General features: G+C 41.2%; 1 protein-coding gene across 3 annotated transcripts in view; it reads right to left on the reverse strand.

Annotated features, from left to right (window-relative positions):
• Positions 1 to 26,937, reverse strand: part of FYN (FYN proto-oncogene, Src family tyrosine kinase) — a 313,617-nt gene extending 286,680 nt beyond the window's left edge. For 2 of the 3 annotated variants that reach the window (XM_044002169.1, XM_044002170.1), the window contains exon 1: positions 26,494 to 26,928. The gene's annotated coding sequence lies outside the window, so the exon portion shown is untranslated. Of the gene's footprint in view, positions 1 to 26,493 lie in introns of all 3 variants that reach the window. The other variant, XM_044002171.1, reaches the window with a different exon arrangement.
• Positions 26,938 to 27,897: the final 960 nt, after the last annotated feature.

A 27,897-nucleotide genomic window follows, 5' to 3' on the forward strand; every position in this document is an offset into this window, starting at 1 on the left:
TTTAGCTATTAGTAAATGACAATATGCTGATCTAAACATTTAGTGAAGGGCAAATCACTATTCAAGCTTTCCTTTTTTGATTTAAAATACACAAGAGAGATGAAGACTCACAGACCCCAAGTATTCACCATCTCTTCTATGTAAATAAGACGGAGACCTGAGGTATACATAAAATAAACCAAATCATTATCCAGGATTATTGGGGAGTGGGGGGAGCGGTAGAGGAGGCAGAAAAAAGCTAGCCAACGAGACATATTTTGACTAATCAATTTATCTTCTCTATTGCCATTTGAACTCATTTTACTCTCTTCAAAGGATCTAATATATTTATAGACCAGTCAGAAAAGCCTTCATTACGCCAGGCACGTCTTCACATATTCTGAATGGCCTCTTTCTTACTCCAATTCTCTTAGCTCTATTCATTCACTACTACAGGGAGAATTATAGAATTCAACACACTGTAATGTAAATGATGTCTGTGAATAGACCAGCCATCGGGCTAATATGACTTGTCATACATTTTCTTACTGAACATTCCAACAGGACGTTGTGACTTTAGTCATCCTACTTAGGTCATAGGAAACGGATAAAAAAGCAGCCAGGGCCAAAGTCTGCTATAATTCATAATAAGGGCTGAAAAGAAAGGGGGGGGTGGACAGATAGATGGAGGGAGGGAGGGGGGAAGGGGAGGGTGATCACATAACAAACATAGTAACTTCTCAGTCCTTTCTTCAAAATGGGGCAGGCAAAGGCTTCCTGCCTGAAGGCTGGGGCACATGCATAATTTCACAGAGAGCCCTTCAATGGCTGCTGATGCAGCTGCTGGATAAACAAAGCATTGTGACCTCCCCTATACATCCAGTGTCTCTGGAGCATCTTGTGTGTCCAGCAGCTGGGAGGGGGTGCTGTACAGACAAGCATAGAACCTTTCCCTAGTTCCCCAAAGTATCATGTTGCTGCTATCCCCATGATGCTAATCCCTTACTCAATGCTTCCTTTAAGTACTTCAGAAAGAAAGTTAAGGAATGAATGAAGCTACCTTAGCTTAACAGGGAACCAACATTCGCTCTGAACTTCCTATTCTTCAACCTCCTCGGGACACATCCATAGCTCTTTATCCTTTCACAGAATTTTATGCTGAAGTTACTTGTATCCTTTTTCTTTTATCTCATGCCAAACCCTACTGATGTTTTAGGGGAAATGGAGTGGGCAATCACAACAGCTGTGATGATGGAGGCAATTCTTTCTGGCACAACATTCTTGCCTCAGATTTTCTTAGAATACTTAATTCTGGATCTTTTCTCTTCCCCTGGTATTATCCGTATCTGTCTACTTGTCATATCCCTTCCAGTAAAATGTAAATTCCTTCAGGGCATGGGTAATGTCATTTTAAATCTTTGTACCCCTAGCTTCCAGAATAGCACCATATATATGTGACCGTCATTTGATCAATGTTTGTTGAATCAATATATGGTACCTTTACCTGTTGCTCACTTTAAAATGGGGGAGACAAGAACAGAAATGTTTGTGGTATAATCAAAGGAGCACTGGGTCTGAAGTCTGAGGAAGACTGAAGTGCAAATTTCATCTATGCTATCTGTGTAACCGTGGCCAACTGAAGTTTACTGGACCTCGGTTTTCTCATCTTTAAAAGGAGAGAACTGGACTTAGATGTCCTCCAAAGTTCCTTTCTAGCTTGAGATCCATGATTCTCTTTCTCTCAGTCAATTCCAAAGCAATAACTGGGGCAAGAAAACTAGGGCTTCTTCCCAGGGCACTGAACTTTTGAGGACCCAAATGTGTAACAGCTAGATGACTCAGGGGATGAGTGCTGGGCTTAGAGTCAAGAAGACCCGAGTTCAAATCCAGCCTCAGATTCTTACTAGTTGCATGATGCTGGGCAATTCACTTCACTTCTGTTTGCCTTAATGCATTGAAGGGAGAAATAGCAAATCAGTCCAGTATCTTTGCCAAGAAAACCCCATAGACAGTATGGTCTACAGGGTCACAAAGAGTCAGGCAAGACTGAATGACGGTACAACAATGATACTTATATTCCTTTAGTAGGCAGGAACAAATGAGCTTAGCAACTAGTTAGCAAGAATAATTAGTTAAAAGAGAAAGTCCTCAGATGCCATGCTTCCTACTCTCCAGAAAAGCACTCCAGGTAAGCTCTTCCCTAGCCTGGCTCTACCTCATTTCCTTTCCTCAGAGGTGACTTGCTCACTTTATCTCACAGATCCCTGTGGGTCCTAAGGTCTTCCCTCCCCTGGCCCACAGCCCACAAGGAAGTTTATAAGTTTGTAAGTTAATTTAAAAGGTTTTTTGTTTGTTTGTGTTGTTGTTGTTGTTGTTTGGTAGTGCTTGCCCAGGGTGCCAAACATGTTGGTTGTGGATTTGGATGGTCTCTTAGCAGAGATATAGCAAAGCAGAAAAAGATAAAGATTCTGGAAAGGGGAGAACATCTGGTATGGATGGGAGAGCAGATAGCATGGCACTGAGGATGGTGGTGATAACTTACATACCCTACCTACCCCATAAGCTTACTTTTTACTGTTCAAACTGATGATAAAACATCTGACTGCCAAACAAGAAGGGGAAAAAAAATCACTAAAAACTTGAAGAGTTAGTCCAATAAAACTAACATTATAATTCCAGAGTCTATTTTCAATCAGTAAAGAGTAAAATTTTAATATTATATACCACCTGAAAGCAGATCTCATCATTTTTTGAATTTGATCACCTCAACACAGAACTTTGGCCTGAGAGAGGTAAGAATTAACTCTCAAAATTCTTTTCCTAACCCTGTCACAGACTTAATTGCTAGGGGATTTGTCTAAAGTCACAATTCCAGTGTCCTGCTATGGTAGAGTAAAAAAAAAATATGGGTTTGGAAGTCAGAACATCTCAGTTAAAGTCTAGACCCTGACACTTAATACCTAATTCAACCCTGGCCAATCACCTAACCTCTAAGCTTCAGTTCTCTTATCTGTAGAATGGGGCTAATACCTATACTCACAAGCACACAGGAATGTTGTTAGCAGAACATTTCATAAACCTTAAAGTGCTATAGAAATGGGAGTTATTATGATGATTAGCCACACTCCCCTTGAGGTTCATTTGAGGAGATCAAAGGGGTTTTTATTATCATCTCACATAATAGTCTGAGACTTGAAAGGATATAATCCTATATGGCTTCATTTTTCAAGCCCTATTACAAACACAAACTGGTCCTAAATGGGACTCACTTGGTAGAACTATCTTAGATTCCCTCTCCTAGTAGTTATGCTGATGCATGTTAAGCTCCTGGAGAAATAGGATGAATAAACCTGAGGCCAAGTTAAACAAACACGACAAACCAAGCACTGACCAAAGGAATAGTATCAGCTAAACATGGGACAGTGGAGGCCACAGTAAAGATTTTATGGTCTCATGTTTAGGAGTAAGTTATGCAGGTTTCCATTAAATAAGTAGCTATCAGGACACAAAAAGCTCAAAGCGAACTCTGCTGTGCACTGTCCTATGTTTTATGCTACGACACTTCTGTGTTTGTCCTTTCTTAGACTCCCTCCATCACAGTCTACCCTCTTTGAAATACATTAGTCACCATGGAAACAGTATCATACTGGATAAAACCATTTACTGTCCTTGGAAAAAGCATTCAGGATAAAATTGAAAGGGAGAATGTCTAAAGAGGAAAAGCAATTTTGCGGAACTATATAGAAACACAACTGGGTCTCCAAATTCCAAACTGTAATTATCCCTTCACCAACACCTTCATCTATGACCTTGGGAAAAGTTATACTGGTGTTGTATGTATCTCCACAGGGCATCTCCAACCCTTGTGACCCTGGGCTCTCATTCATGAGCATCCACTGGATCTTGCTCAGCTTTGGGATAACCCTATCACTTCCTGGCCATCCCCAAATCATGTTTGCTGCCTGTATGACCTTGCGCAAGTAATTTAACCATCCCCTTGACCTCAGTTTTATCTTCTGTAAAATGAGGGTGTTAAATTACAAGACCTTTAAGGTCCCTCCCAACTTTGGATCCATAACCCCCAAATCCTATGACTTAGGATAATTTCATGTTCCATCCTTCTCACTTCAGATAGGAAAGACCCAACCTAAAACAAGTAACTGGGGCTTAAAGTGAAAGGCTAAGAAAGGGGAAAGAGAATGATTTCTGTAAACACTAATAGCTAGATTAATGAAGGTGCATTGCAGGGTTTTCTTTTACTGTCAGAGGCAGAAATAACATTAGATCACCAGATTATATACCTGGAGATGAAAAGAGATCTTAGAAGTCACCTTGTGTAGACACAGCCCCATTTTACAGATAAGAAACAAAAGGATTTTACAATGGAGCAATTGAGACAAACAGTAGTGTTTCTATATAGCTTTACAAAATTGTTTTTCCTCTTTAGACATTCTCCTTTTCCATTTTATCCTGAAATTGAGGTCTAGGGGTGTGAATGGTGGGCCTGAGGTCACTTAAGGAATAAGCATCAGTGGTCAGATATGAACCAGGCTCCTTATATTCCCTCCAGTCTATAGCCAGGATAAATCCCAGCCTTGGGTAAGACTGAGATTTATACAAGGCTTACTTAATAGCCAGGATTAGAGAAATGGGAGGGGGGAAACAAATAGATTTGGATATAGATGCTTTAGGCATTCTTGAAATGTTTGTTCCTACTTCTTTTTGCATGGTCCCTCCCTTACTTAAGGACTAAAAAGCTACACACAGATGCTCTCTTAGAGATATTTCTCTCTTCCCATGTAATGGCATCACAGGAGTGTAAATTTTCCCTTCCTGTTGATCTGGGGCATGAACCTGAGCCAGTGCCTACTCCTCAGTCGACACTGACCTAGCTCGCAGGGGACTAAATTATCCCTCAACCCCCTCCATGTCTAAGCTGATTTGTTAAAAGCAATTGGCTCACGTAAGCCTTCTTGAGTAGTGGGTAGAATACTGAATTGGGAGATAGGAAGACCTAGGTTCGAATTCCACCCTTGGATTCTTGCTAGCTTTATGAGATTAAGCAAGTCACTTCATCTCTATGCCTTGATTTCCCAAGAAACTCACTTTTTTTTTTTTTGGTGAGGCAATTGGAGTTAAGTGACTTGCCCAGGGTCACACAGTAGTAAGTGTCAAGTGTCTGAGGCCGGATTTGAACTCAGGTCCTCCTGACTCCAGGGCCAGTGCTCCATCTACTGCATCACCTAGCTGCCCCTCTATGCCTTGATTTCCTCACCTGTAAAACGAAAAGTTGGAATTAATGGCTTCTAAGGTCTTTTCCTGTTTTAAATCTATTATGCTACATATAATCTAAGCCTCTTTGTATTCTTCTGCTGGAAAATATAGAAACAGGAATATCTAACATCAGTCATACTTGAGACAAACCACAAGATTTTATTTTTCCATAAGAAACAGTATACTTTTGAAACATCTTTTTAAATACAGAATCTTCCTCCTATGACTGTAAGAAATACCACATATAAAGGGGCCAAAAAAGAGCTACCCTTACTCCCTATGCACATCCTTACCCTAACCTCCCTTCATTTGAATGCTCTGGCAACTACTTACAAATTATACTTGGAAATTAATCCATTCATAAATAGATGCTTTATTTAGTACAAGGGAACTGAATAAAGATGAAAAGAGTTTTCTCTTATATTCAGAGACTATAATTTCTTATGCTCATCCTAGATCCCTGAAAGGTACATTAAAAATAAAAATTTGGGGCAGCTAGGTGGTGCAGTGGATAGAGCACCAGCCCTAGAATCAGGAGGACCTGAGTTCAAATCTGGCCTCAGACACTTAACACTTACTAGCTGTGTGACCTTGGGCAAGTCACTTAACCCCAATTGCCTCACTAAAAAAAAATAAAAATAAAAATTTGGTTCTGATCTCTGGCTTGAGACAGTCTGAAAATCCTCATGCTTTTTCTCTATGTCTTCCTCATCTGAGGTATTACAGATACTATTATTACAACTAAAAACAATCAAGAGATAAAAAAAAATTACTAAAGTAAATCTAAGCTAAAAATATATATATTCCCATGACTTTACCCAGAGAACTGCCAATATTTCGTTGCTGGAAGAAGTCAAGACCTTTGCCAATAGCAAGGAATTCTTGAATAATGGGGTTACAAGACCAACACAAAGAAAGATTAGACATTTTCTCCTATCTTCACTAACTCTCCTAAAAAACAACAACAATACTAAAAAAGATGGATTATGCACCAAATGTATAGCAATTATGGCTGTCTCCACAGGACAAGAAATGGGGAAGCCTTACAAAGCTTTATTAAGTTAAATGAATTAACAGGGGTGAATACTAGTCTCTAACATTATCATTCAGAATCCCTCCCCCATTAGCCTCATCACCCATCCAGGGTGCATAAACTGATCCATAGGTCTGTGATCTGAGATCCACTCAATTTCTTGTTGCTGAATTTTCTCTTGACACAACACTTCTGCTTCTCTTATCCAGCATTCTACTGCAAAAAGCATTGGATTGCAACTCTGCCCAGTCAAGTGTGGGGAAGTGAGGAGGCATTAAGAGGGTAAGACCTTTCTCTGTATATGGTGTCTCCTAGATTAGGGAATGCCAACATGGCAAACAAAAACTGCCCAGAACACCTACTCCACAATCTTCCAAGTCTACAACAACTGCTCAGCACCCAGTCAGAGAATTAAATAAGAGAGAGAACTAGGGCAGGAGCCAGCGAGTGAGGCTATACCAAGCCAAAAGGAAAAGAGAATGGAATCCAGCTAGGGCCAATCCTTTCCACCCTGATATTACTTGGGCAGGGACTGGAGCCAGTGGAGAGTGAATTCCCCTAAGTGGGAGGAGGCTGAGACAGCTCAGAAGTCTAGCACAAGGGATAAATCTGTCATGAAAGGAAGAGTCAGAAAGTGAGGAATAGAAGAAGATAAGGGAAAAAAGACTAAAACCACCAAAGATACCAGAAAGAAGAAAACTCAGCTTAAAACTTAGAGTACAACCAAAGAAATCAACAGGGAAGATACTAAAGTCAGAAGGAAAAATGAGTAACAACACATCTAAAAGACTGCAAATGTCACTAAATAAATACTGCAAGACAATGGAAATTGAAAAAAACAACAACACCTAATTAAATACAGAACCCTTCGGATTCCCAACAGAACCTAGAACCACAGCAGGATGTTCCAGAATGATTCAAGAGACAAACCAGAACCTTGAGGAAAAAAAATTAGACGCAAGTAAATGTCAGAATATATGACATATATGGAAGAAATAATTAGCAAAATAGAAAAACTTGAATCCACAGTGGTGAGTCTCTCCAAAGAAACATATGAGAGAGCAACAGATTGGGAGCATAAATATCCTCATGTGAAGAACAATCTGGAAGACGAAAAACAAAAATCAATAATGTTAAAAGAACACAACCTGGGCAGCTAGGTGGCGCAGTAGACAGAGCACTGGCCCTGGATTCAGGAAGACCTGAGTTCAAATCTGGCCTCAGACACTTAACACTTACTAGCTGTGTGACCCTGGGCAAGTCACTTAACCCTAATTGCCTCACCAAAAAAAAAAAAAAAAAAGAACACAAGCTATATAAAAGCAAAACACATTGATCTCAAAAACAAGATGTATAACTATAAGGATCATAGACCTTCCATGAAGAACACAAGAAGTCAAAAAACCTGACTACAATGTATAACTTCTTAATATACTAAACAAATAAAAAATAATCAAAAGAATCCAAACATTATCTCCAGGAAAAACAAACAAAAATTATGCTTCAATCTACAAGACAGTTAGTGATTACATTTCACAATTCCAATGACAATCAACAAATTCTTCACCAGCCAGGAGAAGGACCTTCAATTGTAAAGGAAAGGCTATTCAAATAACACAAGACTATTCTACTTCCACTTGAAACAATAGAAGAGAAAGGAATAGCATATTGCAAAAAGGCAAAGGAGCTCGAAGATTAGTGGGAAGATTTTATCACCAAAGAAGATCTGGACTTTCTTAGTTTAAGTATTATAAACCATTTCTTCAATACAGTGACCTTCATCCTTACTTTGCTTAAGCTATTCGTGGGCACTCATAATTTGCTCTTTTAACTTTTAATCACTTGAGGCTACTGACCTTTTAGTTTCTAATGTCTAACCACAAATACCTTACTTTCAATATCAAATATACTCTTATACCTGCTATACTTCCTTACTCTAGTGATCACAACCTCTGATATCTTTATCCCTTTTCTTCTGATTTCTCTTGCTTCCTGATGTCAACTATTTAATGCTGCCTTCTTTAGCACTCTTGCCTACACAAATTCCTTCTGTTCTATTCATATTCTATCCATGCCAATCCCAAACTCAAATAGCTTAAGCAGAGTAAAGACAGAGTGAGGAGAAAGCATAGGTGGTTGTAGGTGATGATGTTAAGAGTAAGTCTCCCTTATTTTTGTGTGGCAGATTATTCCCCAAAGCTCCGAAGAAGCCAAAGGCATATAAACAATCCATTAGGGAAAACGTCTTTGATACTTACAACAAGGTAGATCTGTGACTTGATCAAGCCTAGCCTCTACAGAATGCAAGATCCTTGAGACCAAGGTCTATTTAATTTTTATCTTTCGATAGCTTCAGCACTAAGTACATTACCTATACATACAGCAAGTACTTAATAAATGTTTGTTGATTCACTGATTGGACATTGATAATCATCCAGGTTAGCCTCACTATTAAATTTATGTCTGAAGTTAGATTGCAAAGTAATTTAGGTTGTCATTAATTCAGTTCTTTGTTTCAGACTTACAAAGTAACTAGCTTAGAACCAAAACCTTTTTTTTAGGGTGCTCCATTCAACCACAAATGGATTTTTCCATAGAGAAAAGAATGTTTTTTTTCTATGATTCCTATCCCATCATCCTTAAACTGACTTTCATTTAACCATCTCTGCCACTAAGAAAACAAACTCCATTTCACAGCAGTATGAAATCAAGAATCTGTCATCATTTATTATTCTTCTTACAACTATTTAACAACATAACTAATAACATGACAATGAGGCTAGGAGCAAGTCTCTTAGCATGGCAAGAATCTGTAAATGTGCCCTACCTTGTTTACATATATGACCACACAGAATCATCAGCTTTTCACTCAAAGAGGTCATTGTTATAACGAAAAAGCAATTTCAACTCCAACCTTTAAAATCCTTAATTCTTTCAGTGGGGCTACTCCCTTCTCTGATACAGACTGCAACTTATCTGACTTGGGAGAAGATCTTCAGGAGTTGTTATGGCCAAAAAATCCCTACCCTGCAGCCAACTTGGGCAATGAGCCTCTTCAAAACTTGGCTAGGCTGGTTCTCAGACCACAAATACACCATCTATCACCAGCTATCCATCACCAGAGCTGTGCATGGTCTTTCTAATTTGGAAGGACCTGCCAGAGCTGGCACCCCACTGGCATAGCCTTTGACAAGCCAAGGTCACCTCTGTGCCATGATGAGACACATTGAGGGAATGAAAAGCATCATCTTAACCCCCCAAATAGGCGTGACTAAAAGAACTTGAAAAAAAAGAAGGGTGCAGCTCTAAACACATCAAAGAAACATAGGGTGGCTCCTCATAAGACATCTCATTGAATCTGGGCATAGGCAACACAGAGTGGGAGACTTCTCCCCAGAATGGAAGCAGAGATTCATCCCCAGAAATCATTTAATAGGCACTGATCTGAGCATGGGTGCTGCTTCCCTAGATGAGGCAAGTCAAACAAGTTTTTACTGAAATAAAACAAGCTAGATAAGTATATCAAGTCTTAATATCATGTACAAAAACATACCATGTTAATATCATTACCAGCAAAAGAGAAAGTACATTTCTTGGCAAGATGGCAAGTGGGGACAAAGGAGTTTTAAGCATGAAAGTATATAATAACAACAACAATGATAATAATGATAACAAAAGAAGAAGGAAGAGGAGGAGGAGGAATAATTGCTAGCACTTCCATAGCACTTGAAGGTCTGCAAAGCACTTTATATATGTTAACTCATTTGATTCTCACCATAACGTTTTGTTTTATGGGGCAATGAGGGTCAAGTGACTTGCCCAGGGTCACACAGCTAGTAAGTGTCAAGTATCTGAGGCCAGACTTGAACTCAGGTCCTCCTGAATCCTGGGCTGGTGCTTTATCCACTGTGCCACCTAGCTGCCCCCTCACAATAACTTTTTAAGTGCCATTATTATCCCCATTTTACAGAGGAGAAAACTGAGGCAGAGAGAAGTTAAGTAACTTACCCAGGATCACAGAGCTACTAAGTAGCTGAAGCAGGATTCAACCTCAGGCCTTCCTAATTCCAATTCTACCCACTGTGTCCCCTGGCTGCCCATTTTTAGAGTGCTATGAGGCAGAAATTGCCATTGCTTTTCCAAATAATGTGCTAAGCCAGGAGTTCTTAACCATTTTTATGTCACGGACCCCCTTGGCAGTCTGGTGAAGCCCATGGATCCCTTCTCAAAGTCATGTTTTGAAGTACATAAAACAAAATGCATAGAGTTATAAAGGAAAGTAAGCATAGTGTAATAAAGGTACCATTTTTCTCTTCCTTCTAAGTTCACCACCATCCTAAAAAAGGGGGTCCGTGTTAAGAACCCTTGGTATAAGCACTTCACAGAAGGACTGGATAAAATGTCCTTATTTCTTTCTTCCCATTGTACACATTAAGTCTGGTATCCAGGAGACAGCAGAGCTTGGGCAGTCACAAAGCAGGAACAAAAAGTGAGTCATGATGTAAAGATTAGGAAGACTCTTAGCAAAGGTACTGACAGACCTAAGCTAGGGTATCATTTGTTCCCGAGATGACTTATAAAGTCTTATTGTTTTTCCACAAAACTTTGAGGACATTCCATTAAGCTTATTTTCAACACAGCCTTCCCTTTGAAGAGCTAACCTGTTGGTAAGCATCTACAAAATAACCAGCAAATGATGGATGACATTCATAACTCCATCTCCAAGGCCTTATAGTTGAGGGTAGTGGTGAAAAGCAAACCAGGTAATGTTACAGGGGTTCCTTATCCAGTGCAAGGGAAGCTGTGTGTAAAGAAGAAATCACTTCCATATCCCAAACTGGAACTTAACTCTATCATTTGTGACCCTACTAAGCGAGTCACTGAACCTTCTCAAATGATCCCAGTATTCTTCATCTGTAAAATGAAGGGGGTTGGACTAGATGGTCTCTCGGGTCCCTTTCAGCTATAAATCTAGGATCCTATGATTCTTGCCAAGTTGAAGGATGTGGCAGGAAAGGGCAACCCAAGATTATGACATAAATTCATTTAAAACTGTACAGAGGATGGTGAATGATTTTTAGACAATATCACCTCGTAAAACTGAAAGGAACACTGGGAAAAATAAACTTAAAGAAAGTTTGGGGAAAAGATCCAACTCAATAAAGTCATCTCGAGGATATTCATGGATAAAACTGAAAGAATAGACAAAAAATGGAAAAGGTATGTAACAATTTTCATCACAATTTTTTTTTCATTTTCAAAGACACTAGAATCACTGTCATGCACTTAACACAGTGTCTGGTATGTAGCAGGCTCTAATAAATGCTAGTTATTAGCAGTAATAATCACTGGTGGTGAGATTTGAACCCAAGTCCTCTGCCTCCAGAGATGGTGCCCTTTCCACTGTACCATGGTAAGGTAACCTTCAACTCAAATCAATTTGAGGTCTGATTTCAGATCCCTCTACATAATGTGCCCTTGCTTGATTCCATCTCTTGCCATCCTCTCCTGCATACTGTCCCCTCAATCATCCCTCAACTCTCTCTGCTCTTCAACATCTATCTACTGATTTTTCCCCCTACTCTTTTCAAGCATTCTCAAGTCTTCCTCACTCATAAAAATCCTTCATTAGACCCTATCATCCCCACAAACTAAGATCCTATATCTCTCTGCCCTTTCTTTGGTTCATCATCCGTATCACATTAACTAAAATGTGGGTGTTCCCCAAATCTCTCTCTTAGGCCCCCTACTCTTTTATCACTTCACTCTTACTCAGTGCCACCATCAGTTCCCAACGCTTTAATTAACAACTCTTGTGTCAATGACTGTCTCTCTTTCCCCAGCCCACTTTTTCCCAAGCTTCAATCCTGCATCACCAATATTTCAAACATCGTCCTGGAGACATCTTGAACTTAACATGTCCAACACAGAACTCATTACCTTTTGCTCAAAACCTTCCCTATTTCTGTTGAAAACACCATCATACTTCCTATCTCCTGGGTTCATAACTCAGCATTATCTTCTCTGCCTCGCTCTCCTTCATACTGTAAATCCAATAAGTCTCCAAATTGTTCAACTTCTACTTCCACAACATTGTTCAAATTGAATTCCTTCTATTTACACAACCACCACCTTAGTTCAAAAGCCTTCCTTGCTTCTTGCCTTGACTACTGAAATGACTTCTTAATTGGTCTCCTTGATTCAAGTCTCTCCCCATTCCAATCGATCCTCCTCTACACAGATGTCTAGGTGCAGATCTGATCATGTCATTCTTCTCTACTCCGAAGGCTCCTGAGACTCCCCATTGCTTGTTAAATTGCTCTCATTGTTAAAGTCCTTCACAACCTGGCTCTAACCTACCTCTCTGACTTTATTATCTAGTACTCTCCATCACACATCCTATGATCCAGGCAAACAGACTTTCTTTCTATTCCTTACACAGAGTACTCCAACCCAGTCACCATGTCTTTGCATGACAGTTCTGAGCCTGGAATATGTTCCTCACCTCCTCCTCAAAAATCTCTCTCTTCTTTCAACATGTAGTTCAAGTACCATTCCCTACCTAAAGCCTTTCCTTCCTAATTACCTTGTATTTATTCTGTATCTTTATTGCATATATACTTAAATATGTGCATGCCTCCCCTGAGGCAAATATGCTCCTGGAGAGAAGACATGGTCGCTTTTTTTTATACTTTTATCATCAGTGTCTAGAACAGTTCTTCACACATAGTAGGTATTTAATAAATGCTTATTGACTCTAAGGAAAGATATCAGAAGTTTTTTTGGGGGGGAAATCTCAGAACTTATTAATACCCCAAAAAGGTGACAGTGTAAATCATTAAGTACTAACTCACAGATAACTTTACCCATACGCACAAAATATCCCTTAGAATCATCTAAACACATATTGAGAGTATTTTTAATGAGGATATTACAAAAGAAGATGCAGGATTTTACAAGTGATATTTCACAGTAGACCAACATCTTTACCCACCTTATACAGGAAGCTTTCCCTAACTCCTCTTAATTCCAAGTGCTGTTTCTCTTTTAATTATTTCCTATTTATCCTGTATATAGCTTGCTTTGTATATATTTATTTACATGTTGTCTCCCTCATTAGACTGTAAGCTCCTTGAGGGTAGGGACTGCCTTTTGGTTCCTTTTGTATCCCCAGCTGTTAGCACAGTGCCTGGCACATGTCAGTTCAATTGTTTCAGTTGTGTTCAACTCTTCATGACCTCATTTGGAGTTTTCTTGGCAAAGATACTAACATGGTTTGCCATTTCCTCCTTCAGCTCATTTTTTTTTTTAGTGAGGCATTTGGGGTTAAATGACTTGCCCAGGGTCACACAGCTAGTAAGTGTTAAGTGTCTGAGGCCAGATTTGAACTCAGGTCCTCCTGACTCCAGGGCCGGTGCTCTATCCACTGCACCACCTAGCTGCCCCTCCAGCTCATTTTTACAAATGAGGAAACTGAGACTAATGGGGTTAAAGTGACTTGCCAAGGATCACTCAGCTAGTAAGTGTCTCAGGCCAGATTTCAACTAATAAAGATAAGTCCTCCTGACTTCCAGCCCGGCACTCTATCCACCATGGCACCACACAGTAGTAGACGATTAATATCCTCACATAGTAGATGCTTAATAAATATTTACTGTATTGGATTGAATTGAATCCAACTGACTGAAAGGTGCAAAGAACACAAGATCCCACTCTGTTGATCATTTATTGGTTATTAAAAAAAAAACAAAACAGGGGCAGTTAGGTGGTACAGTGGATAGAGCACCAGCCCTGAATTCAGGAGGACCTGAGTTCAAATCCGACCTCAGGCACTTGACACTTACTAGCTGTGTGACCCTGGGCAAGTCACTTAACCCCAATTGCCTCACCAAAAAACAAAAAACCCAACAACAACAAAAAACAAAAACAAAAACAAACCACCAGACATTTGATTCAAAAGAGCAGGTTACCACCTTAAAGGTTCTCTCCCAGCAAGGTGTCTCCCACATACACATAAAAATCATACATGATTCTCTCTAAGATGAAACAAAAGCCATACCTTTATTCACTGCCCTTCTGTTTATTAGTATTAAAGAAAACAGAAAGGAGAGAAACATACGCTTACCTTGCCACTGTCATGGAGAACACCTAACACAGACAAAAATGTAGATCAGGGATTCTTAACTGGGGGTCTGTGTAGTTGGTTAAAAAAAATTTTTTTATAACTATTTCAATGTAATTGGTTTCCTTTGTAGGTCTATGTATTTTATTTTATGCATTTAAAAACATTATTCTGAGAAGGGGTCCGTGTATTTCACCAGACTGCCAAAGGGGTCCAAAGATCCACACAAAAACCTTAAGAACTTCTGGCCTAGACAGAGATATTTTCAAAATATTCCTTACTGTGGATGACGGTGCTGATTATGCCGGGCCCCCACAACACAGCAGAGTCTTCTAATCTAAACAGAGTTTTTAATCACTTAAAGGAAACTAGTCTAACTACCCACACAGGAAAAACCAAGTGGAAAAAGAATGTCTATTGTTAAAGACTATGATATACAGCTGGATGGGCTCTAGAGTTCAATTATTTGTGTGTGTTTGTGTGTGTGTGTCTGTCTGTGTCTGTGTGTATCTTGAACATTGCATGTGAGCAATGAATTTGGACCAGAATTGAGCAGGTGTAGAGTAGGGCCTGACTGTCTTTGGGAGATAGTTTTAAGCCCCTCCCTACCCCACCCCCAACACACACCAGTTTCTCCCTAAAACAAAGGCCTTTCTTAATACCAGTATTCTTCTCATGATACTATGGAAGAGTCTAGTCTTTTAAGAAATGAAGTTAAGTGCTGCCCAAAAAGGCAATGGAAAAGCGTATAGAGGACAAGAATAATGATAGAAAGGATGTCCTCAGAAAAGAGTATGACTGGAAAAAAAGATAGGCTCAAAGAAGCAAAAACAGACCTGAAACAGGCACAGTACACAACACCTCAGCCCTATTTTACAAATGAGAAAACCAGGGCCCATAAAAATTAAGTGACTTGCCCAAGGTTACAAAGTAGCAGTCAGGCAGGCAACAAGCATTTATTTACCAAGTGCCTACTATTCACCAAGCTCTGTGCTAAATAGGACCCTACCTTCTGACCCCAAATCAATGTGTTATTCACCAAACAATAACTATATAATAATAATAATAGGTAAAATACAAGGACAAAGAAGACTGTGAACAGAGTTCTATAAGAGATGTGAAAGGAGCAATTGCTTCTGACTAGAAGAAATCAAGGAAGGCTTACAGAAGGGGAGGAAACAGCTAAGCTAAGCCTAATGGGGAATACATGTAAATAACTATGTATGAACAACATTTATACAGGACAAATTAGAAATGATCAACAAAGGAAAGACACAAGCATTAGGGATTGGGAAAGGCTTCTTATAGAAGGTAGGATTTTAGCTGGGGAGCCAGGAGGGAATCTCTCTCCCAGAAGAGGGAGAGCATTCCACGCATAGGGGGATAGCCAGTGAAAATGCAAAGAAGTTGGTGGACAGGGTATCTTTTGTGAGTGACAGCAAGGAGATTAGTTATCACTGGGTCATAGTGTATGTATAGACAAACAAGTCTAAGAAGACTACACAGGTAGGAAGGTGTCAGTTTATGAAAGGCTTTGAATACAGATTTTATATTTGATCCTGGGGTGACAGGGAACCACTGGAATTTACTGAATGGGGAGAATGAAGAGGGGACATGGTTAGTCCAGTGCTTTACGAGGATTAATTTGACAGCTGAGTGGAGGATGTACTAAAGTGGGGAAAGATTTGAGGTAGGGAAGTCAACCAGGTTACTTCAGTAGTTCAGGCAAGAGGGGATGAAGACCTACACCAAAATGGCGGCAATGTGTACGTGTGTGTGTGTGTGTTGTATCTGAGAGCTGTTATGAAGATAAAATAGGCCTTGACAACAGACTGAATATGGGGGGCGGGGTAAGAGAGAGGAATAGAGGATGATAGCCAGGTTGCTAGCCTGAGACTATGAGATTGAGAGGATGGTACTCTTTAACAGAAATAGGGAAGTTCAGAAAAGCCAATATTTTAACCCAGGCTACCTAGCTCCAAATCTAGAATTCTTTCCAATGTACTACATTGTCTTAAAAAGGAAGGATGACAGATTTTAAGCCCGTATATTCCACTGATATCCATACAATATCAAAAGAACATGAGGAAGGTCCCCCAGAGTTTGGGTGTCTCCCATTTCGTAGTTGTATGGACAAAAATTGCACAATATGGGCAGGCACAAATAGGCTGCAATCTGCACCACTGGAGGGAATACCCAAATTGATGAGATCACAGTTTCACTGGAGTATTTGGAGGAGAGCCAAAATACTAAAAAACACAGTGGAGAATAATATGCTTCCTATCTTTCACTGAATTAAATTGATGTGAATTTTATTCCAACATTAAGTTACTATTTTGTGTAGTAATTATATAATTAACAGTAGTTCACATTTAGGTAGCCTTTATGGTTTACAAAGCATTTTTCTCACACAACCTTATGATATGAGCTTTGCCATTATGAAAATCCCTATTCTAGAGATGAGGAAACCAACTCACAAAGGTTAAGTATCTTGCCCATGATAACAGGGCTATTAACTGTCAGGGGTAGGATTCAAATCAAGGTCTGAGGACTCCCACTACAGTGAGTGTTCTTTCCATACTGCCTCTGACAAACACTGTGCTAAGTGATACCCTGTCCTCAAGGAGTATGCAATCTAGTAAGAGAGAAAAGAAATATAAAATGATAATAATAATGGTCTATACTTTTTATACATAGTTTTAAAAAAATTTCATGATAATAAATCATTCATGTAGTACCTAAAAATATGCACTTTCCATCAAATATTACTATCTACATTTTACAGATATGGAAATGAAAGCTCAGAAAAGTTGCCTAAAGTCGCAGCCATTAAATGTTGTAGACCTGGGACTTATATTCCTACCTTCTAACCCCAAATAAATGTTTTTTTCACTATACCATAGATATATCACAGTAAGAAGTAACATACAAGGACAAAGAAGTGTGAATAAAGGAAGGAACAATTGCTTCTGACTAGAAGAGATCAAGGAAGGCTGCATAGAAGAGGAGAACATCTATGCTAAGCCTTGGAGAATCAGGAAGATTTCAACAATCAGACATAGGTTCCCCTATATTCCTGAATTCCAGGAATACTGGAAAGGCTAATTTTGCTCTGTTATTTATTCATCCAGTCAGACAACAGAAAATGTTGTGATGTTGATCTCTACATATCCTAACACAATATCTTGCTTATGGTAGGGGTCTAATAAATGTTCACCAAATGGATGAATGTTTGTTCAGCCAATTCTCTGGGAACAAAATTTAAAATAAATTAAAAAACAATAACAATAACTTCATAGTCCTTTAGTAGCACATTGCCACCAAAATAGATACTATATTCAAGTGGTATAAAGTAAATTGGCAGTAATTGTTTGCCTTTTCAATTGAATTCTAATTGGGTAAGATTTCATAGGATTACATATCCAGTAAAATTTTCTGGTGACTGCAGGAAGGATTGGGTTTAGAAGTAAAGGAGAGCTGGTTCATTTTTATTTGCTACCAAAGTCCTATTTTTCAGTAAAGCAGACAGATTTCTTATGCAGCATCATGGAAAGCTTGCTATTTCTGGCTACCTCAAGGATGGAAGCTCCGAAGAAAATGAAAGTGATTGAATTCATCAGATAAAACCCCACCAGCAAATTCAAAAGGGGAAGGTACTTAGACACCTTTTAAAACAGAAGTTAAGAGGTCTTTCTAGGATGGATTTATGGTCTTCAGCCTTCTTTGGCTTCTGTCTCTCTCTCTCTCTCTCTCTCTCTCTCTCTCTCTCTCTCTCTCTCTCTCTCTCTCTCTCTCTCTCTTTCTCTCAGCTGATTGATGGGTTTTTTTTAATCCAATGCTTTACTACCTGATATTGACAGCTGCAGTTCCAGAGGCACTAGGTTTCTCTTTATTTCTTTTCTTTTCGAAGTTGCCTCTTGCTCCTTTGAGTCCAGCAAACATGGCTGCAAACCCCTCACCTCAAAGCTGAAAACTTTGGCAGTGAAGCCAGATAAAGAATGTCCTTTAAGTAGTCAAAGTATCAACCTTTCTCCATCTTGGGCGGAACAGGTGGACAACCCTAAGGCTTCATCCTCCTTATGGTGAATGGAGGTTTCTTTTACTCTGACATCAGAATAACGTGGTCTGACAAATTCTCTTGCCCTTAACAAGGGTAGAAGCTTTGTGGCATGCTTGGAAAGGGTGTCTAGCTCAGAGCAACACTGGACTCACAAATGGTGTTTTAGCCAAGGGAGAGGGTGATGGGGCACTGTCCAAATGTGCAGTATAGGAGGGCATGGGTAAAGCTTTCACAGTCCTCTTCTATGAGGAACTGATCCATCTCCAGTTGTGGAGCTAGGTGGCTTGGTAGATAGTGCCCTGGTCTTAGATTCAGGGATACCACAGTTAAAATCCTGACTCAGGAATTTACTAGCTGTGTGATCCTGGGTAAGTCACTTACTCTGCTCCCCAACCCCACCCCCCACTAGCCTCAATTTCCTCAGCCCTAAAATGGAAATAATAATAGAACCTACCTCACAGGGTTTTTATAAAATGAGATTGTTCATTAAAGTTTTTTTTTGAACTTTAAAACTCTTACTAACTGTGTGACTCTGGACTGAACCTCTGTGCATCCAATGTGTAAAATGAAGAAGTTAAGACTGAACCACCTCCACCATCCCTCTCAGCACTGCATCTATCATCCTACAGCAACCAACCTTTTTTTCACTTCTCTCTCCCTCTTCTCTCCTAAAACAGGAAGCAGTGACACACCCCTCAATGCCTGCACAAGAAATCCATGATCACTTCCTAGTACTGAACAGAGACAATAATATTTCCCACATGTTTGCCGCCTTTTTCTATCCCTCTCTGTGGTAAAAGAGCACAGTAACTGACTGGGTATAACATGATAATTTTCACCCATTTTGTTTCTGGTTACATGGTAATATAGGATACTGATTGCTGCTTCAAAAGCCCCCAAACTAGGCACCAAACAGTACTCTGTCTTGAGCAGACAGGACAGGATGCTGAAATTGGCTTTGAAGTTGGGGGAGTGAGATTCAAAACTGAGGTGAGTTACTTGATACCTCCGTGACCTTGGACAAATCATTAACCTCACTGGGTCTGAGTTTCCACATCTATAAAAGCTGGGGGTGGGGAGACAGAAGAGCTAAATGATTTCTAAGGGCCCTTCCACTCAAAGATCTATGATGCTATGAAAACCCAAGCTAACTGAAGCTTAGACAGTGAAGTGAACGGGAAAGAGCTCTCATCCAAAGATTACGATGTAGTAAGATACAAACATTGTTAAAGTTTCATGAGGCAGCGGACATTATCTTTTCTTCCCACATTTTTATTAGGCCATAAATCCAATTCAATTTATATCTTTCCTGGATTACTCTGTTCTAATCAAGTCCAGTGTCATTTAACCCAAAAGTCTCCTTGTACCATGTACCACCCAAGACTGTTTAGATTGAATTACTGAGGCTTTTATGTATTCTGGTTGTTAAAAATGATCTGATTTAGTAAACTAGCACCTCTAACTTAATGATCCCTCCCCCCCACCCAATTCATTCACTAAGAAACTGAAAACTGTCTTCTTACATAAGAACCACCTACAATTCTTTGGGGGAGAGAGGATGCAGAGAAGCACAATTTATATTTTTACTATATCTGCAGAATTGATTCCATTCTCATAAGGAATCCAAAAAGCCAAACCCAATCAATTCACCTTGAAACAAAATTAATACTAATTATCACTTGACTATTCTTTAAAACTGTTTATAAATACTTGCCTCTCCAACCCCACCATGTTTTCCATTTCCAAGAATTCAAGATGACTGGATTTCTTAAAACCAGAGTGCCCCCTTCCCCTGCCCCTGCCAGAAATGTCAATTCACAACCATACCTCAGAAATTACTTCCCCACCTTTTACAAAAGATCATTATCTCCATACTCACTCTCATCATCCCAAGCTCCACTGTTCGAACAAGATGAACTAAATAGTGACACACTTGCCTACATCATTTATGTCTCTTCTCTTAACTTTTTGTCCTTAAAGGACTCTGATAGTTTCCATTAATCTCTCAGCTTCTGCTTATTGCTTTTTAAAGATTATATGTTCTTACTTTAGAGGGGACCACAAACCTCGGAAGAAACTCTCAAGAGATGCCTATAAATTGGCAAAAGATTTTAAAATTATGTAAGGCAATTCATAATATTAATATGGCACCTTAAATATACTACTCGTGCTGTGGGTGGCCAAAAGACTGGTTAAGAATTCTTCTAGGGGGCGGCTAGGTGGCGCAGTGGATAAAGCACTGGCCCTGGAGTCAGGAGGACCTGAGTTCAAATCTGACCTCAGACACTTGACACTTACTAGCTGTGTGACCCTGGGCAAGTTACTTAACCCTCATTGCCCCACCAAAAAAAAAAAAAAAAGGAATAATTCTTCTATCTCCAGTAATGTTTACTAATTATCTCCTTGAGGATGAGGAGCCTGCATAATTTTTATGTCTCAATCCATGAAGAATTTAAGCGTCTTCTATGGTCCAGACCAGGGGGATAAAACATAAATCTTTGTCCTCAAAGACCCTAGGTTCTAAAGCCAAGGGAGACAAATAGATACAAGGTAATATTGGAAAGGCATTAACAATTAGGGCAACAAGGAAAGGCCTCATGCAGAAGGTGGGCTGAGTCTTAAAGGATGCCAGGCATTCCATGAGGAAGAGATGAAGAGAAAGGGAGCACATTCCAGGTTCGGGAGGCAGCCAGTGCAAAGGCATGGAGAAGGGAGACAGAGGTTCATGTCTGAAGACAGGAAGTAAGCCAGGGCAGGATTGTAAAGTATATGGTAGGGAGAGCATGTAAGAAGGCTATAAAGGCAGGATGGGGCTCATTAGGAGGCTACTGCAATAGTCTAGAAGAGAGGTGATTTGGGCCTAAACTAGGTCAGTGGTTGTGTGAGAGGACAGAAGGGCAAACATGTGCGATATGTTGTGGTGACAGAAATGACACAATCAGACAACTAAGTGGTGTAAGTGGGAGAGGAGTTGAGGATGATATCAAAGTTGCAAATCATCTTGATGCCCTTGGGAAAATAAGGAAAGTTGGAAAGAACTCTTGTTTTAGACACATGTGCACATGTTTTAATGCATGTGAGATGCCCACAAAACATCCAGTCTGAAATATCCAATAGGCAGAACTAACAAAATGCTATGTACCGCAAGCTTACTAAATGTTTTTCTGAATTGAATTGGTAGTAATGCAAACTTGTCAAGTTACATTAGACTAGAGCTAAGCAAAACAAACAACCCACTGCCCAGGTAAGAACCAGTGCTGCTATGCTTTTAGTTTCAAGAACTAGCTAGTACTCAATGTCTGCATGCTTTATATATGCTTTTTTTTTTTTTTGGTGAGGCAATTGGGGTTAAGTGACTTGCCCAGGGTCACACAGCTAGTAAGTGTCAAGTGTCTGAGGCCGCGTTTGAACTCAGGTCCTCCTGAATCCAGGGCAGGTGCTCTATCCACTGAGCCACCTAGCTGCCCCTATATATGCTCTTAATGGGTTAAGTATTTTGTTTATTATTATCCTTACTTCAAGTTCAAGGCAATTCTGCTTTGTCACATAAGTGCCACAAATGGCTTGTGGGACCTGGGACAAGGATCATCCAAAGACCCTCCTATCTCCTATAGAAAATTCAGTTTCCATATAAATAAAACCATAGTTATACAGAGAGGTGTATTTATTAATTAACTAATTTGTTCAACAAACATTTAACAGTTAATATGTGCAGTGTACCATGCTAGGAGACATATGAAGGTAAATAAAACAAAGCCCTTAGCCTCCAGGGGTGGGGGTAGGGATTGGCAGCTAATGTGGCTTCGAAAGATAAAGTAAATAGATAGATGACTATAATAAAAATTGGAATATGATATATACATGATGTTACTATAATATGATGAGATATAAGGAAGGATGGGGGAAGAGGGGAGATCAGAGAAGACTTCATTGAGGAGGCAGCAGCACCTCAGCAGAGTCTTGAAAGTTAGATGCACTATCAGTAAGTGCAGCTAGAGAAAGAAGTGGGTAGGGGAAGGGCAGTTTTGGAGACAGCAAATAGCAGTTTGGCCAGGGTATATGGAATATCTGAGGGGGAGTCATATATAGTAAGACTCAAAGAGTAGGCTGGAGCCAAATTAGACTTTTAAAATGAAGATAAAGATGTTTCTTCAGGTCAACTAAAAATAGCAAAATAGATCATTGCCTTAAAATGTAAAATTGTTTCTAAAAATGAAAACTATGTCTTTGGGTTATAGTAGCTATTAAGGTTATATCAAAACAGACATGTATTTTTGTGGGAAATATAATTCAGTAGCGTCTACCTGACTACGGATTTAAACAGTTTTTATTTTAATCAAATTACCCCCAACAGGATACAAAACTATTTCTCTTTTTGATCCTGTGGGTGCTATGAGGAAATCAACTGTTGGCACCTACTTTGTTTGGTCTTCCTACTAGTAAGACAACTCTCCACCAGTCTTGTTATCACTAAATACTAGAGAAAAATAGTACTGAAGTAGAAAAAGAGTAGAGTGATTACTTTAAGATCCTTCAAAATGGAAAAAAAAAATCCTTCTAATAGGAAGGAGAATATTTTCTGACTTCAGCCCTCACCAGATGGTAGATAGACTTCATCATCAATTTTGGCCTAAAAAACGATTGGAGGTACTCCTCCCCACCCCATGTCTGCTGCTAGACTGACAGCATACTACCCTAGGGCTCCAACCAATATAATTTGGCACCATGAACTGAATAGAGGCCCTATCCTTATGTTGACTGATCCTACTTCAATCTGCTTGTCGGTCCTGACATGCTTTCAAAGCATTGTGACCTCGAAGCACTGAAATATGTCTTAGCAGCCCATCTGGAAGCTCTCTTCTCAAAACTATACAAAATAATTGAAATATGATGCCATTCAGAGCCAAATAAGGGAGGGAGCACGTAATATAAAGGGCCCCCTGGGTCCTGGTCACTAACAAAGCTGTATGACCTCAGCCATGTCACCTCAAGACCTCAGTTGCCTCATCTGTAAAATAAGTGGCCTGGATCAGATGGCCTGTAAGGTTTCCCTTCCCTGATCTAAGAGTCCACAAAAGAATATGCTGAGAGAAATTCATCTAAGAGTAAAAATAGAATGAGCCAATTACCTTGCTGTGAAAAGAAGGTGGGGAGAAGGTGGAGACAAATTCCTATATTATATGAGCTTATTGTTAAATAAGAATTGAAGGATTTTGAATGTGTAAAGAAAGAGTTAACTTGGAGAAGTCATAAGAGCCTAGAAATGTTCAAGGAGAGTAGCAGAAACGCTATGATGAGCAGCTTCAGAATCCAAAGTATGGGGGTTTTGTTCAAATTCAACTTTGTCCATGAAGCCACTTTTGGTTAGACAACAGAGTTGAAGCTTAATGCACACTGACTGCCCTTCTAGAGGCTAGAAACAAACCATCCTTTGTTTTCAGAAGTAACCCCATTAACCACATTACTTTTTCCAAATAAAAAGTTCTCACAATGAAAGCCTTCTAAAATTCAAATACACACGGATAGGATCTCAAGTCTAACAAAGCTTTTATAAAAAAGGTATTCTTTAAGAATTATCTTGGGAGACATTGCCCCACATTTGTATTGGTTTGGGACCAGGCTCTTAATATTCAAGTTTAGCCATTATAAACTTGGCATAAAACGCACAAGAAAGTGAGCACCCAACTCTACATAAACATTCCTCCTAGAGCAGGAACACACACACACACACACACACACACACAGTGAGATTCTTCACCTTTTCTATAATGAACTTCCCTTTGGCAGCCCATGGACCCTTTCTTTCTCAGAATGTTATTAAATGTTATTAAAACACATTGGGTTACAAAGAAAGTCAATTAAATTGAATTAGTTATCAAAATACTTTTTTTAAAAAACGGTTCACAGACCCAGAATAAAACTCCTTTCCTAAAGGGTGTGTCATGAGAGATGGTTTAAAGTTCTGACAGAAGACTACATAGAAACTTCTATAGTCTGCAGCTGATCTTCCCCTAAAGTCTTAGATATTTAACAAAACCACTTCCTTTTGAGTTTCTGAACCCAACAATCTTGACCTGAATACTGGGGACATAAGGGGCAGGATCTAGGGGTGAAATGATTAAAACACAATGAGTAGAAAATATACAAGTAGTAGGAAGAAGGATGTGGGAGTAAAAAAGGCTAGACAGAGGCAGGAAAGGGACAAGGTTCCCAGAAGTATTTCCAGAAGCACAGATCTTGTTAATCTCCAGTTGCCTTCACAATGGCTCTGAGCACTTAAATACAAAGCTACACCAATATCTACTGAGAAAATTTTTTGAAAATTCTATAACAAAAGACTCTGCTTATACTTGACTTGGAAAGAAATAAAGTCTTTTGGGAGGTTCAATTCTCTTTCCCTCAGTTCTCTCCCCTATCACTAAGAAATGGATCAATCCATTAATTTTATTCTCTGATTCATAAGTAAACTACTCCTGCTTCACACACCAACAGAGCCCTAACTCTAGGCCCCTAGCACCCTCCCAACAAAACGAAGGAGTCGGGAAAGAAGCCATCTAATACAGAAAGGCAACTTCTCTAAGCTGCTGAAACCTTTAAAGGTGATGGTGTATGTGTATGTTTAAACATACACATACACCATCACAACAACAACAAAACATGAGAAATGGTCCAGTTCCAAATCACCTACAGTTCCTGGGACACCGGTAAATGCTGGCACTCATAAACTGGCATTTGGTGCCCTTTATCTTTCCCCCAAATGTGGCAGGAAAGGGGATGTGAGAGAAGAACATATACTGCCTCATCTGGAAAGAGAAAGGGAAAAGCCCCAGGGAACAGAAACAAGCAGGAAACCCCACCATCCTTGGGTACTTTGTGTCTCTTCTCTAGGAACTGAAAGGACCCTTTGTGTGTAACACACACACACACACACACACACACACACACACAGAGGCTGTGAGATTTATTTGAGGGAAAGAAGAGGGAGGATACTTTTATTATGCCCCCCCTCCTTTTTTTGCAGTTAGTCACAGCAAATAAACGCCCTGTGAGGAGTCTTAGTTGCCTCTTTCTGGCTCACTACCCTCAGCCTGTGGGCTTAGAGATAAGAGAAAGGAGGAGACAAAAAACAGCAAATGATCTATCTGGGGAAGTAGAGAGGAAACGCAGGGGGGCTGAGGGGGGAAGGTGGAGAGGGGTATGAGGGTGAGGCTGAGGAGGGAGGAGAAAGAATCCTGAGAGGAGCAGAGAGGCGGAAGATGGGGAAAGGGAAGGGGAAATTGGGGGAAGGGAAAGAAGAGTGGAGGGGAAGATGGGGGAAGTAGCTTTGGGAGGTGATGGAAACCGGCAGGAGGATGGGGATGGGAAAGCGTCAGCTACAGGGACTGCAAGAGGATGGAGAGGTGGAGGACTAGGCTAAAGGGGGGGGGGGGGAGCAGCATGGGGCCAAGCCCCGGCTTACTGGGAATCATCAATTATTAAATGATTACATCATCCCTGTCATTATAACAACACACACCGCCAGGGTCCCCCGGGGTGGGGGTGGGGGGCTCCACAAGGAAGGCAGGGGCGGAACCCACTTCTCCCTCCAGAGCCCATCCCCGGCTTCAGTCCAGTCCTTCCCAGGGTGGGGGTGAAGGAAGGAAGCAAAGGAAAGGAGCTGGGGGGCGGGGCGGGGGGGACCCTGCCGGCTCCGTTTTCCCTGATGACTTGTCTGCCGCGCTAAGGCGGCTGCAGGAAAACCCATGCCGCGCGGCTGTTTGCGCTTATTAATAAGAGTCAGGATAAGGATAATGCTCGGGAGCTGCCACGAGCGCGCTAGTGATCAGCAGCCGCAGACTGCGGGAGCAGCAGCGCAGCGCCCGACCCCGACGGGAGGAGATGCGGGGGGTCCAGTAGAGGAGGAGGAGAAGGAGGAGGGATAACCTAACCCCGGGTGCCAACAGCTGCTGCAGCAGCAGCAGCAGCATCCTCTCCTCCACCCACCCACCCCCACCCCTCTCCAGCTGCCTCCCCCGCCCCGCTTACCTGAGGCTCCGAGCCCCATTCACATGGTCTTCTCCCCGCCCTCCCTGTGCGGTGGTGGCGGTGGCTGCTCCGGCTCCGGCTCCTCCTCTGCGGGCTCCCAGGGAGGCAGGCAGGGGACCCTTCCGAGGGGGCGGGCGCAGGAGGAGAAGGAGAAGCAAAAGGAGGACAGCGCCAGGGTCTCCCCCCAGCCCTGGGCGGCCGGCTCCCTCCGGGTACCAGCAGCAGCTCAGGGAGGCGGCGGCTTTTGTGCGGGAGCTCCGCAAACCACCCCCACCACCCTGGGGTGGGTGTCGGGAGCTAAGCGCAGCGCCGCCCCGGCTGACAAGGGAAGGAGGGGGCTCTAAGGGGCCGTGGCCTCCTCTCTCCTCGCGCGGCGGGCGAATCTCGGGTTGCTCCTCTGCACAGCAATCCCTCCTCCTCCTCCTCCTCTTCCTCCTCCTTCTTCTTTTCCTCCTTCTCCTCCTCCTCTTCTTCCTCCTCCTTCTCCTCCTTCTCCTCCACCCCCTCCTCCTTCTCCCTCTCCTCCTCCTCTTCCTCCTCCTCCTCCTCCTCCTCCTCCCCCTCCTCCCAGCCCCGCTCCTGACAGATGGCGCAACTGCAACTACGCCGCGGCTGCTCTCCCGGCTTGGCTACTCCCCCTGATGCTCCGGCCCCTCCAGCTTGGGGAAGGGAGAGAAAGAGAAAGGGAGGGGAAGGGCGGAGAAGGAGGGAGGGCCCCATCTTGAGAGCGGCAGGCCCTGTAGACCTATCAGGGGAGGCCTAGCCTCCAAGAACGACGGTCATTGGCCCCAAATGCGGGGGCGGGGGCAGGAGTGGGTGGGCCCGGGAGCTGGTTGTGCTTCACCGTATCAGTGGGCATCCCGATAGGGAGAAGGAGAATTTGAGTTCCTTGAGTGGGGTGTGTGAGCTGTAGAGTGTGCTGTGGTTAGCTAAGTCTTCGAGGGTTACAAGTATTTCTGTTTTGGCTCTCCAACACTCCTTTCAGTACAGTTTTAGCATTCCCCCATCCCCCCTCCACTTTAAAACCATGGAAACCTGTTTGAAAAAAAAGTAGCGTCTTGCCCTTCTGGTGTTTCAGCGTTTGAGGGGTGGGAGGACAACATGATAAAGTATTAGGGTGGTGAACACAGAGTTCTTTCTGAGAGCTTTGTGTTCTCTTCACAGTCTAGAGAAGAAGGGAGAAGTTTCCCCAAGACAGAAATTGTGACCCTATGGGGGAAAATATATAAAAAGAGGAAAATTCAAAGGCAGGATTTTTTTGTTTTGTTTTAAGAAATGATTCCTCCCACCCCCAAAGTGGTCAAGCCTGGTGGTAATTAGACTTAGAGCTGCGTGGAAAGAAGAGATATTAAAGTGTGTGCATCCCATAATCATAGAGTAGAAGCTTATGTTTGCACATTTTTT

The sequence above is a fragment of the Dromiciops gliroides genome, chromosome 4 (assembly GCF_019393635.1).
Source record: "Dromiciops gliroides isolate mDroGli1 chromosome 4, mDroGli1.pri, whole genome shotgun sequence".
NCBI classification, from domain to species: Eukaryota; Metazoa; Chordata; class Mammalia; order Microbiotheria; family Microbiotheriidae; genus Dromiciops; species Dromiciops gliroides.